The following is a 13308-nucleotide window of genomic DNA, read 5'->3' on the forward strand; positions in this document are numbered from 1 at the left end:
AGATAATCACGGAGATCTCTGTCTCCCATCCAGACTATCCAAGATGATGTTCTACCTGAGCTGAGCAGGCTCTGGTGTCTCTCCATCTCTCTCTCCTATTCTCTTCAGTCCTTGACTTTTAAAAATTTCTTATGACTGATTTAATCTTGAGTTACAAAATTATAAGGTAACAGGGGTATAATTCCACACCATTCCCACCACCAGAGTTCTGTGTCCCCATTCCCTCCATCGGAAACTACTGTGGTTCTCCCAAGGTCACAGATGTGGGCTGACTGTTATCTCTGTGACTGTCTGTTTCTGTATCTACTTGCCCCTTTTTCCTGGTCCTGCCTTCTCTTCCTTGCTAAGTCCCGCCTACACCTTCTACTACTTGTGAATTTCTTTTCTTTTCTTTCTTTTTCTTTCTCTGTGTCTTGATAGAATTGGAGTTCGGAACTCATCAACCAGTCAACGCCCATGCTCAGCGGGGAAGCAATTACAGAAGCCAGACCTTCCACCTTCTGCACCCCACAATGACCCTGGGTCCATACTCCCAGAGGGATAAAGACTAGGAAAGCTATCAGGGGAGGGGATGGGATACGGAGTTCTGGTGGTGGGAATTGTGTGGAGTTGTACCCCTCTTATCCTATGGTTTTGTTAATGTCTCCTTTTTTAAATAAAAAAGTAAAAACATAGTTTTGAAAGAGGAGAAGGGGGGGCAGCTTACATTAGGACATAGGACTTGTGTGCCTGAAGCAGTAGAAGGAACAGCCTCTTTATGACATCCGACCAGAGGTCAGCCATTCCTGTCTTCCCAAGGGCAGATGGGATATAGTAAGATGTCCATGGTTCCACTGGGGCTGGTAGGAGCCGTGTGGGTCACCGACTGCCATCCTGACCAGGAGGGTTTAAACTACACTTCCCACCTTTTGGGACATGCACGCGTCTCAGGAAAATACATATTGAACCGTTATGGTGTAGACAGACAGGTCCTGGCTGTGTGAGAGATGGAGGGAGACCAGAGAGGGAAGGCTAGGCCGGGACCTGCATAATCCCTGCACATCTTGAAGAGCCTAGAGCACTGGATTTAAAAATGTGGGGCCCCGAGTTCAGTTCCCAGCGTTGCATGTGCTGGAGTGATCCCTGCACACACACCCTCCCTCCCTCTTTTCCTTCTTCCTTTTAAATTGCTTTATATTTATTTAGTGGATAGAGACAGACATTGAAAGGAGGCGGGAGATAGAGACAGAGAGACACCTACAGGCCTGCTTCACCACTGCTTCGTGAAGCTCTTAGGTCTGTTTCAAGGGGCCTGTGACTTTAGTCATTTTGCCTGAGCCTGACAGCCTGACATGCAGGTGGGCTAGAAGTGTTGTCTGGGGAGATGGCATCAGAGCTGGGAATAGGCCTTGTGTCACGTTTGTCCATAGTGTGTTCTCCTGTGCTTAATGTTTTCCCGCTGACTTTCTTTCTAGAGTTATTAAGAAAGGTGTGAGGTGTGAGCACTTGGGGTATTTGCTCTTCTTTTCTGAAGGCAGGAAGGGGACCATCCCCAAGCAGCCACTGCCGTCACTCCTGGGACAGTCTTGCAGGCCCTGGCGCCTCTGTCAGCACAGCTGCTGACTGAGCCTCAGGAATGGCAGCTCCTCTCCAGGACAGTGACGACGGCGTTTGCTGTTTAGTCTCCTGGCCCCCAGGCTTCCCAGAAGTCAAGTCTTGTGGAAGGACTCTAGGCTCTCTTTCTTAAAATATTTTTATTATCTTTATTGATTATTGGATAGAGACAGAGGGGGGGGGGAGAGAGAGATTTGCAGGCCTGCTTCACTGCTAGTGAAGCTTTCCCCCTGCAGGTGGGGACCAGGGGCTTGAACCCCAGGCCCTTGTGCACTGTAGGATGTGTGCTCAACCTGGGGTGCCACCACCTGGCTACAGACTTTAGGTTTTCTACAGCCAAGATGAAGACATAGAGCTCTAGAGTATACAGAGCACTACAGTATACAGAGTACTATACAGAGTACTACAGTATACAGAATACTACACTATACAGAGCACTACAGTATACAGAGTACACTATACAGAGCACTGTAGTATACAGAGTACTACACTATACAGAGTACTACAGTATACAGAGTACTATACTATACAGAGTACTACAGTATACAGAATACTACACTATACAGAGCACTACAGTATACAGAATACTACACTATACAGAGCACTACAGTATACAGAATACTACACTATACAGAGCACTACAGTATACAGAGTACAACACTATACAGAGCACTATAGTATACAGAGTAATACAGTATACAGAGTACTGTAGTATACAGAGCACTAGAGTATACAGAGTACTATACTATACAGAGCACTACAGTATACAGAGTACTATACAGAGTACTACAGTATACAGAATACTACACTATACAGAGCACTACAGTATACAGAGTACTATACTATACAGAGTACTACAGTATACAGAATACTACACTATACAGAGCACTACAGTACACAGAGCACTACAGCGTACAGAGCACTACAGCATACAGAGCACTACAGCGTACAGAGCACTACAGCGTACAGAGCACTACTGCGTACAGAGCACTACTGCGTACAGAGCACTACAGCGTACAGAGCACTACAGCGTACAGAGCACTACAGTGTACAGAGCACTACAGTGTACAGAGCACTACAGTATACAGAGCACTACTGTATACAGAGCACTATAGGTACAGGGAGTTATACACAGAGCTCTACGGTATACAGAGTACTACAGTATGTATTGCTGTATTAATTTCCAGGGGTTGCTTTAGCAAACTCTTACCAGCAAGTCGTGTTAAATAGCAGTACACTGTCTCACAATTCTGGAGGTTAAAATCAGAGATTAAGGGGGTCAGGTGGTAGTGCAGCGGGTTAAGTGCACATGGTGCAAAGCGCAAGGACCAGCGTGAGGATCCCGGTTCGAGCCCCCAGCTCCCCACCTGCAAGGGGCGACACTTCACAAGTGGTGAAGCAGGTCTGCAGGTTTCTGTCTTTCTCCCCCTCTCTGTCTTCTCCTCTCTCTCCATTTCTGTCCTGTCCAACAACAAAAATAATGATAAACAAGGGCAAAAAAGGGAAAAAAATAGCCTCCAGGAGCAGTGAATTTGTGGTGCAGACACCGAGCCCCAGCAATAACCCTGGAGGCAAAAAACAAATACAAAAACACCAAAAAAACAGAAGCCTAGGTTAAGATGCTGATGTTTGTTTCTGAGGCATCTTTCGAACCTGCTCTCTGCCTCTGTGAGGTTTGCTGACAACGTGTGGAGTTTCTTGTCTCACTGATGACTCGCTTTGTTGTCTGTGTTCATCTGTCTGTGCTGTTCTCCTGGTATCTGCTTCTAAATCCCCCTAGTTGTGTTAGATTGAGACCCACATTAATAGCCTCAGTGTAACTTGGTTATCTCTGTAGAGTTCCTAAGTAAAGTCTCGCCGGAAGGTGCTGTGTGCTAGGACTTCTGCATCTCATTTGTGATGTTTGCTGCTTCACAAGCCCCAGGTCCTCGGGACTCCGAATTTGTCTTTCTATTAATGCCTGTAAAATGGGAGACGGAACTACAGATAAACCTTGAGGTCCCCTTTCTAATCAGTTCCCTATCACTTTGGAAAGCTTAGTGATAATTTTCTTTTCTTTCTTTCATTTTATAAAACATTGTATTTATTAATGAGAAAGATAGGAGGAGAGGCAGAGAGAGAGAGAGAGAGACAGAGAGAGAGGACGAGAACCAGTCATCACGCTAGTACGTGTGTTGCAGGGATTGAATTTGGGAGTGTCCTGCCCACCACACCACCTCCTGGACCTCCTCTTGGTGGTTTTCTTTTCATCCAGTTTACACGTATCTGTCGAGTGCCTACTGCGCGCTGAGCACTGGAATCTGTCCACTTTAAACACAGTGTCTTTGAATAGTCCGTGACCTCGCTGCTGACTTAGACACCGCAAAGTGTCGGCGGCCTCTCTGTTGCCGGCATCTTCAATGGAATCTGAGTCATTCTATTGGGGATCTGTCTCATCAGCTATTTGAATATTGGTTTCATAATCTAGAGAATAGGCCTGTGGTTGCCAAGTTTAAGCCTTGGACACAATCTGGTTATGAAATGTGTTTGGAAAACACTATGACTGAGCTGCTTTCCTTGGTCATTCTGCAACCCTCACTCCGGCATCAGAAGACTTAAGCACCATCTGTTTGTAAAGGACGTGGTAACTCTAGCCCTCTGCAGGCTTACTGTGTCCAGAGCAGAGCCCCAATCTAAATGTGCTTAACAGACCCCGTGTCTGCGCACCAGACAGCTGGTGCTGCATGTCTCCCAGAGTGGACAGTGGCCAGGATCCTGGGATCAGTCCTTGGGGCTTCCTTCTTCCTCCGCGTGCTCCAGAAATGTTATCATAAAGAGTTTCTGTGGAGTCAGTACTCACTGTGCGCCCTGTGCTCTGTGCTAAACACTCCCTCTCTCCCTCCCTCCCTCCCTCCCTCCCTTCCTCCCTTCCTTCCTTCCTTCCTTCCTTCCTTCCTTCCTTCCTTCCTTCCTTCCTTCCTTCCTACCTTCCTTCCTTCCTTCCTTTTCCACCAGGGTTACTGCTAGAGCTTGGTGCATGCACTATGCATCCACTGCTCCTCATGCCAATTTTGCTGTTTTTTTTTTCTTTCTATTTTTACTTGACAAGACAGGGAGAAATTGAGAGAGGAAGGGACATAGAGAGGGAGAGAGGAAGAGAGACACCTGCAGACCTGCTTCACTGCTCATGAAGTGTCCTCCCTGCAGGTGGGGAGTGGGGCTCAAACCCGGGTCCTTGCACGTGGTGACATGTAAGTGCATCACCACGGGCCTCTGCGCTGAACATGTTATGACATCATCTCTATCTTATGACATCATTGCTTCCGTGCAGTGGAAATTCTTTTATATATATATATTTTTTATTTATAAAAAAGGAAACATTGGGGGTTGGACAGTAGCGCAGAGGGTTAAGCACACGTGGCGCAAAGCGCAAGGACCAGCGGAAGGATCCCGGTTCAAGCCCCCGGCTCCCCACCTGCAGGGGAGTCACTTCACAGGCGGTGAAGCAGGTCTGCAGGGGTCTGTCTTTCTCTCCCCCTCTCTGCCTTCCCCTCCTCTCTCCATTTCTCTCTGTCCTATCCAATAACAATGACATCAACGACAGCCATAATAACCACAACGAGGCTACAACAACAAGGGCAACAAAAGGGGGAAAAAATGGCCTCCAGGAGCGGTGGATTCATGGTGCAGGCACCGAGCCCAGCAATCACCCTGGAGGCAAAACAAAAATAAAAACAACAAAAAAGGAAACACTGACAAGACCATAGGACAAGACCACACAATTCCCACCACCAGAACTCCGTATCCCATCCCTTCCCCGGCTAGCTTTTCTGTTCATTATCCCTCTGGGAGCATGGAACCAGGGTCATTGTGGGATACAGAAGGTGGAAGGTCTGGCTTCTGTAATTGCTGCCCCACTGAACATGGGTGTTGACAGGTGGATCCATACTCCCAGCTGCAGTGGCAATTCTTATAACCAGTTATTCTCAAAAACCAAGTTTCTGGAGCCCAAACAGGAGGTGATAGATGAGGTTCTCAAATGCAGGTCTATGGACTTTTAAATAGGTTTTTGTTGGCATATTTTAGTTATATTCCAAAAGGCCTGTGGCTATACTAGATTTTTTTTTTTTCCCTGAGCCTGAAATCTGATATGCGGATGGATCCTGGTTATTGTCTGAGGAGAACCCCGCCACACTAGGGAAAGAGAAAGAGAGGCCGGGAGTATGGATCCACCTGCCAACACCCATGTTCAGTGGGGAAGCAATTACAGAAGCCAGACCTTCCACCTTCTGCATCCCACAGTGACCCTGGGTCCATGCTCCCAGAGGGATAGAGAATAGGAAAGCTATCAGGGGAGGGGATGGGATACAGAGTTCTGGTGGTGGGAACTGTGTGGAGTTGTACCCCTCTTATCCTACAGTTTTGTCAATGTTTCCTTTTTATAAATAAATAAATAAAATAAAATAAAGGACATTTGCCTTCTTTTCTACCATCTCTGAATTCATGGATCACAACAGCCCACTGTCTTGCTAGCAGTAGCCCTCTGAGAACATCTTCCTGCCTAATGTGTGACTGTATGAATGTGTGTGTGTGTGTGTGTGTGTGTGTGTATGAGTGTGTGTGTGTTATGTGAGTTAGTGCATGTGTGTGAGTGTATGTGTGTGTGAGTGTGTGTGTGAGTGTGTGTGTATGAGAGTGTGTGTGAGTGTGTTATGTGAGTTAGTGCGTGTGTGTGTGCGTGTGCGTGTGTGTGTGTGAGAGAGAGAGAGCTCTTTGTGAGGAGAAACTCCACAGCTTCACCAGAGTCTCAAAGGGCCGCAGACCTGAAGGCCGAGTGTTTGTGCTTGACAGTGGGCTTCAAGTCTCGCCATGCTCAGACCGTCTCATGTCTCATGTGCATTGCTTCCTGCCAGTGCCTCAGCCTGCACTTCCATGTCTGATTTTCCGAGAACTTTTCTGGCAATTTCCTTGTTCTCTCAGAGCTCCTGTGCTCTTGTGAGGCTACCTCCCCATGTCCCTTTCCCATGTAGGAAACACCTGCTTCTCCTTCAGGGCTTGGCTCTATTGTCATTAATTTTTAAAATTTTATTTATTAAAAGGAAACATTGACAAAACCATAGATAAGAGGGGTACAACTCCACATAATTGCCACCACCAGAACTCCGTATCCCGTCCCTTCCCCTGACAGCTTTCCTATTCTTTATCCCTCTGGGAGCATGGACCCAGGGTCATTATGGGTTGAAGAAGGTGGAAGGTCTGGCTTCTGTCATTGCTTCCCCGCTGAACATGGGTGTTGACAGGTGGATCCATACTCCCAGCCTGTCTCTCTCTTTCCCTAGTAGGGTAGGGCTGTGGGAAAGCAGAGATCCAGGACACATTGGTGGGGTTGTCTGTCCAGGGAAGTCTGGTTGGCATCATGGTAGCATCTGGAACCTGGTGGCTAAAAAGAGAGTTAACATACAAAGCCAAACAAATTGTTGACTAATCATGGACCTAAAGGCTGGAATAGTGCAGATGAAGTCATGGCCACAGAATGTGAGTTCAGATCTACAGGGATGCAGAGGTCACATAGGCTCCTAAGCTCATTATGGGCCCCAGATCACATCAGATCGATGGGGTTTACAGTCAACAATATTTATACCCCTTTCCCATATTAGGGAGCCACTCTCTTCCCTGATCCAGCTTTCTGGTCTTTTTTCCAGCCATGACATCATCTCCCCAGACAATAACTTGGATCCACCTGCATATCAGATTTCAGGCTCAGGGGAAAAAGAAAAAAAAAAAAAAACTAGTATAGCCACAGGCCATTTGGAAAATAACTAAAATATGCCTGCTAGCTGTCTACAAAATGGAGGGCCTGAAGCTTCCCCAGCTTCTCCTAGACAAAGCAGCCTGCTTCCCCTGCTTTTCTGTCACCAGAGACTTTTCTTCCATGACATGCACAGACATCATTGCACTGACTGGGGACTGAGAAGCCCACACTTTGGGGGATAGTGGCAAAACCAGCGTTTTCTTCATTATTCTGTTTTGTCCAATACAGAGCCAACTAGATGCAGGGTGCAGTTTATTTTGGGCCCATCATCTAAGGAACATGTCTTCAGACTGTTGCCTCTGGAGTCAGGATCAAGTCCATCCCCTCCCCTTTTTTGATCTTTACCTTTCATATTCTGGAAAACACTGATGTTTAAATCTTGGTTCAGGCATTATTAGCTTTAATCCTCAGTTTTTTAACTAAATATTTATTTATTATTGGATGGAGATAGAGATGGAGAGAGGAGGGAGAGATAGAGAGGGAGAGAGAGACACCTGCAGCCCTGCTTCACCACTCGTGAAACTTCCTTCTGCAGGTGGGGACCAGGGGCTTGAACCCGGGCCCTTATCGGGCCCTTATGCACTGTAATGTGAGCACTTAACCAGGCGTGCCACTGCCTGGCCCCAATCCTCAGTTTCTTAACCTATAAAATAGGAGGTAATAATACCTAGACTAGGGGATGTTGTAGTGATACACTCTGCCCCGATCCAACTTTCTAGTCCTATTTCCAACATGTCCCTAGCTCTATATGTAAAAAATATGAAAACTAAGCATAATCAACTTTATTGACTCTTGTTTTTGCTTAGCTCTATTTTAATATCTCCTACGCCCTGCCACTCCACCCAGACCTCATTTACTTTCTCCCTTATGTACTCCTCTTTGCTCACACTCAGTCTTTCTCTCTCCCTCTTAGACCCATTTCTAGGAATATCTATCTATCTATCTATCTATCTATCTATCTATCTATCTATCTATCTATGTCCCTGTCTGTCCCTACCCGACTTATCACATAAGACACCATTACTATTCCAGGGGCCCGTGACTTTAGTCATGTTTGCCTGAGCCTGACAGCTAACATGCAGGTGGACTAAAAGTATTGTCTAGGGAGATGGTGTCAGAGTTGAGAATAGGCCTAGAAAGCTGGATCAGAGAAGAGAATAGCTCCAGAATATGGGAAAAGTATATAAATACTGTAACCCTCTTCGATCTGACCCAGGGATCATATATTTCAAATTTTTTCCTGCTTTATATCTCACTATCTTTCAGCCATCAAGTTCTAGATGCTACTAGGATTCCACCCTGACTTCCCTGGGTAGCCAATCTCACCAAGGTGTCCTGGAACCTCACCTCCCCAGAGCCCTGCCCCACTAGGCAAAGAGAGAGACAGGCTGGGGGGATGGATCCCCCTGCCAACACCCATGTCCAGCAGAGAAGCAATAACAGAAGCCAGAACCCCCACCTTCTGCTCCCCATAAAGAATTTTGGTCCAGACTCCCAGAGGGATAAAGAACAGGGAAGCTTCCAGTGGAGGGGATGGGACATGGAACTCCGGTGGTGGGAACTATGTGGAATTGTAACCCTGTTACCCTGTTATCTTATAGTCTTGTTAGTCTGTAAGAGAGAAAGAAAGAAGAGGAGAAAGAAAGAAAACAAGAAAAAGGAACTATTAGAGGACAGGTGTGAGGGGCTCAAACACTTACTTTAGGCCCAGCGCACCTGAGCCCATGTAGCATCTCCCAACCTGGCCTAAAGATTCCTTTTCCAGAGCTCTCCCACTGTGAACTCAACTGTGGGTAGGTGGTCCTCTGGAAGTGGGGTTTCCCCTTCTCCCATGCCCTCCCCTCTCTTTGCCTCTCCTTAGAATCTCCCTGCTGTCAGATAATCATACCAAGAGGTGGCCTTGGATGCTGCTCTCACACTGAGTTCCCGTCCCACGGCCACTCAGAGCAGAGACCTTGGGTACTAGACAGGACCGAGCGATCTGATTCTGTACAGGTGTGCAATGACACAGCTGTCACGCGGGCGTTTCAGCCAACCAGGGGAAATACGGCTGTGTGCTTCCAGCAGTCAGCTTATTAGATCAAATACGGGGCTATTAAAGCGTCTTTGTGAAACCCTTTGTCTGTGGCGAGGCTCCTGCTTGCGTCTTATGCAACCTGTTTCAAGGAAGAGGACCTGCTTATAAGGGTAATTGGGGTTTCTGCTTATTCACCGCTCCTGCTGCTTGTTCATGCTGAGTAAGTTTCAATTGTCTTTGAAACTGCTGGCAGCCAAGGTGCCTTCACTTTTCTCATCAAACTGACTCCAGGTGAAGGGCTGCCTTCAGCTGACCCATCTTGGGCTTCTGCAGGAGGAAACTTAACTCAGTGGGAGTGCGGATTGTCCCCTTTCCACAGGCAGAGAGGGGCCGCTGGGTCTTACTGCAGACGCCCAGCTTCCAAGGTATACCTGCTGTCACTATTGAAGGCTGTCTGTCACCTGTTGGGCTAGGTGGCATGGGGAGCTGGACTCCTGGATGCTGTCAGCATCCCTGTGGGCGCTGCCTCCCCCATGAGCCACGTGGGTCAGGTGCCCCGCCTCCGGGCACACACTGCAGCCACAGTCCCCTTGTTGTCTGTGGCAGACAGTGTTGGAAGCCCCAGCTCTGGGCCCGCTGGCTGAGCACAGGTGTCTCAGGTTTCCTCTAGCAGCTCCCAGCAGGACTTGTGTGGTAGCAACTCACTGGCTTTCTCTTCAGCTCACGAGAGAGTGTGTTCACGGCTAGCTGGGCTGCTTGCTGGCTGTGTGTGTCTCAGCCACTTCCTTGAGCCCCATTGTCCTTGTCTGAAAAAGGAGATGGTGACATCTGTGTCTGCATATTGGTTTCCACAGTGCCAGCTTTGTTTCTACATGCTTCCTGCCCACTGTCCCATGGGATCCTTCTCCTGTATGATTCCATTACTCCCTGGCTGGCTGACATGTTTGTTCTGGGGGGGGGGAAGGGAGAGGGAGAGAGAGAGAGAGATTATGCTTAGTAAGCTCAACACATTCCTGGGTGAGCTATCTTCAGGACCCTTAATTAATCTTCATAAACATCCTAGATGTGGGCATAACATTAATTCTATCTTTAGTTAAACACACTGAGGAACACAGAAATTAATTGAATTTCTTAAAATTTTTTATTAGTGCTTTAATAATGATTAACAAGATTGTAAGATAACAGTTCCACATAGTTCCCACCACCAGTTCTCTGTCCCATCCCCTCCATTGGAAGCTTCCCTATTCTTTATCCTTCTGGGAGTCTGGACCAAAATTCTCTATGAGGTGCAGAAGGTGGGAGGTCTGGCTTCTGGAATTGCTTCTCTGCTGGACATGAGTGTTGGCAGGTGGATCCACACCCCAGCCTGTTTCTGTCTTTCCCTGGTGGGGCAGGGCTCTGGGGAGGGGAGGCTCCAGGACACACTGGGGAGGTCGTCTTCCCAGGGAGGTCAGGATGGTGCCATGGCAGCATCTGCAACTTGGCGGCTGAAAGGCAGTAAGATATAAAGCAGGGTGAATCATTAAATAAACAGGAACCCAAAGGTAGCATTAGAGCAGATGAAACTAGGGGTCTTCATGTGGGAAGAAGCTAGGAAGTTTACTTTAGGTATGTTCCAAGGGGCCCATAACTAGTAATTTTTGCCTGGGCTTGATAGCTAACATGCAGATGGACTAAAAGTATTGTCTGGGAAGATGGTGTCAGAGTTGACAATAGGCCTAGAAAGCTGGATAATGGCAGAGAGTAGCTCCCAAACATGAGGAAAGTATATAAACACCATTAACTGTAACCCCATTGATCTGACCCGGGGCTCGCTCATGTCTGTCCACATTCAGCACAGGAGCCTGTGTGCCCTCTGAGTCCCTGTCAGTCTGAGCTCACTGTCCATGGTCACAGCTGGAATATTCTAGGCTGGGCTCATGTCAGGACCCGTCTTCCTCCAGTGGCAGAATGGGCTGACCGGCCTCCCTTCAGGGGGGGGGGGGGTCCCTCGTCTGGCTGCTCTCCAGTGAGTTAGTTACCTGTTAAATAGAGTGAAGTGTTCAGGATTTGAATTCTGATCTTTCTAGATTCTGCAGTGGCGATGCTGCCTCCCGGGAGCTATTTGGTAATGGCCGATGACAGTTTGCTTTATTATGAAGGGTGAAATGAAGTGAGCAGAGGAGCAAGCAGTGATGCCTACAGTGCACAGGACTGCCCACACCCGGAACAAAGAATCACCGGGGTCCAGTTGCCAGCAGTGCCGAGTCTGAAGATACGCACACCACACTGGGCTGCCTCAGTGAGGCCAAGTGCTCTGAGAGTCAGGTCCAGAGCCAGGCCTCCCATAAGTGGAGCTTTATCCCCAAAGTCTGCAGATTGCAAAGAGGAATCACATGGTCTTCAGTTTGGTTTAGAAGCTCAAGTTTTATTCTATTTTTATTTTATTTTTAAATATTTATTTATTTTCCCTTTTTCTTGCCCTTGTTGTTTAACATTGTTGTTGTTATTGATGTCATTGTTGCTGGATAGGACAGAAAGAAATGGAGAGAGGAGGGGAAGACAGATGGGGGAAGAGAAAGACAGACACCTGCAGACCTGCTTCACTGCCTGTGAAGTGACTCCCCTGCAGGTGGGGAGCCGGGGGCTCGAACCGGGATCGAAGGGGGAAAGCTTCATGAGAGGTGAAGCAGGGCTGCAGGTGTCTCTCTGTTTCTCCCCCTCTGCACCTCCCCTTCCTTCATTACTCTCTGTTGTATCAAACAGAATAAACACATTTTAACATAAAACAGAAATTAGGGCAAGGCCCTATGGGGGTCCATAAAGGGGTCTGTTGTGTTGTTCCTGATAGAGATGGCCAGTAACAATGGAGAGAGGGATTTACTGGAGGTCTAGGCCCATCATGTCTGTTTGGGAATCTCAGGACTCCCTGACTAGGGCCCCAGCTGACGGGGTGGCCTGATAGTGACTAAAGAGTCATCGTTAAAGTATGCCAGTCTCTTGCCCTTATTCAGCTTTTGTAGTCCTTGCTTTGATAAGGTTAGCTTTGGAGTGAGTGAGAGAACTGTAATAGGAAGTAGGTGAGGAGGGTATCTAACTCTAAGTAGACACTATTTTATTATGAACTTGATACTGACTCACTGCAGACTATTGTGTACTTCTGCTTTCAGGTATATATTTGCCCTAATTTATGGATACATGTGAACATATGCCCTGTCTCACGGGACCTGGTCTATATCTAGGTTTTGGGACTTGGTTAGGAAGTGAACCACCTGAAATGGAATTAGAGAATCCTATGAAAAGAAAAGTCTCACCTGAGTAATGAGGGTAAAGGGTTGACATTCCACGCCTGACGTCTCTGGACACAGCCAGAAGTGAAGCATGCTGAGGTGGTACTCCTTGTGTTGAATAGAGAGAAATATGAGGAAAATGAGCCCCACCCTAGAGGTTCTAGGACTGGGGGAAATAGAGGCTCTATAGAGGAAGCGGGAGGTTCCTGCAGTCTTAGCGTTTAAGAAGATGATAGTTATTGTTATAATCACATTGTTTGGCAATTGGGTTATCATCACATTATTTGGCAATTGGGTTAACTTTGAAAAATCCCTTTGTTAGGATTTGCTGTATCATACCCACCATCACCATAATCTATGTCCTCTGACATCATTTGTATAGAGCTGTGCCACTGGTTGCTTCTGTTCTCCCTGGTCTAAGCTTCTTAAGAGAGTCAGCATATAGAGCCAAACAGACAGTTGGTGAATCATGAATCTAAAGGCTGGGATAGTTCATATGAAGAGTTGGGGATGGTCTCTGTTTTGTAGAGAGTGGTCCTCTTTTAGTTATAGACTCGCCTTGTCAGTGTTGACAGTGAGGCTGATGGGAGGCGGCATGTTGGGAGCAGTGTCTCGGGCTGGCTGGACATGACATGAAG

This window comes from Erinaceus europaeus, chromosome 10 (assembly GCF_950295315.1).
Source record: "Erinaceus europaeus chromosome 10, mEriEur2.1, whole genome shotgun sequence".
Lineage (NCBI taxonomy): Eukaryota > Metazoa > Chordata > Mammalia > Eulipotyphla > Erinaceidae > Erinaceus > Erinaceus europaeus.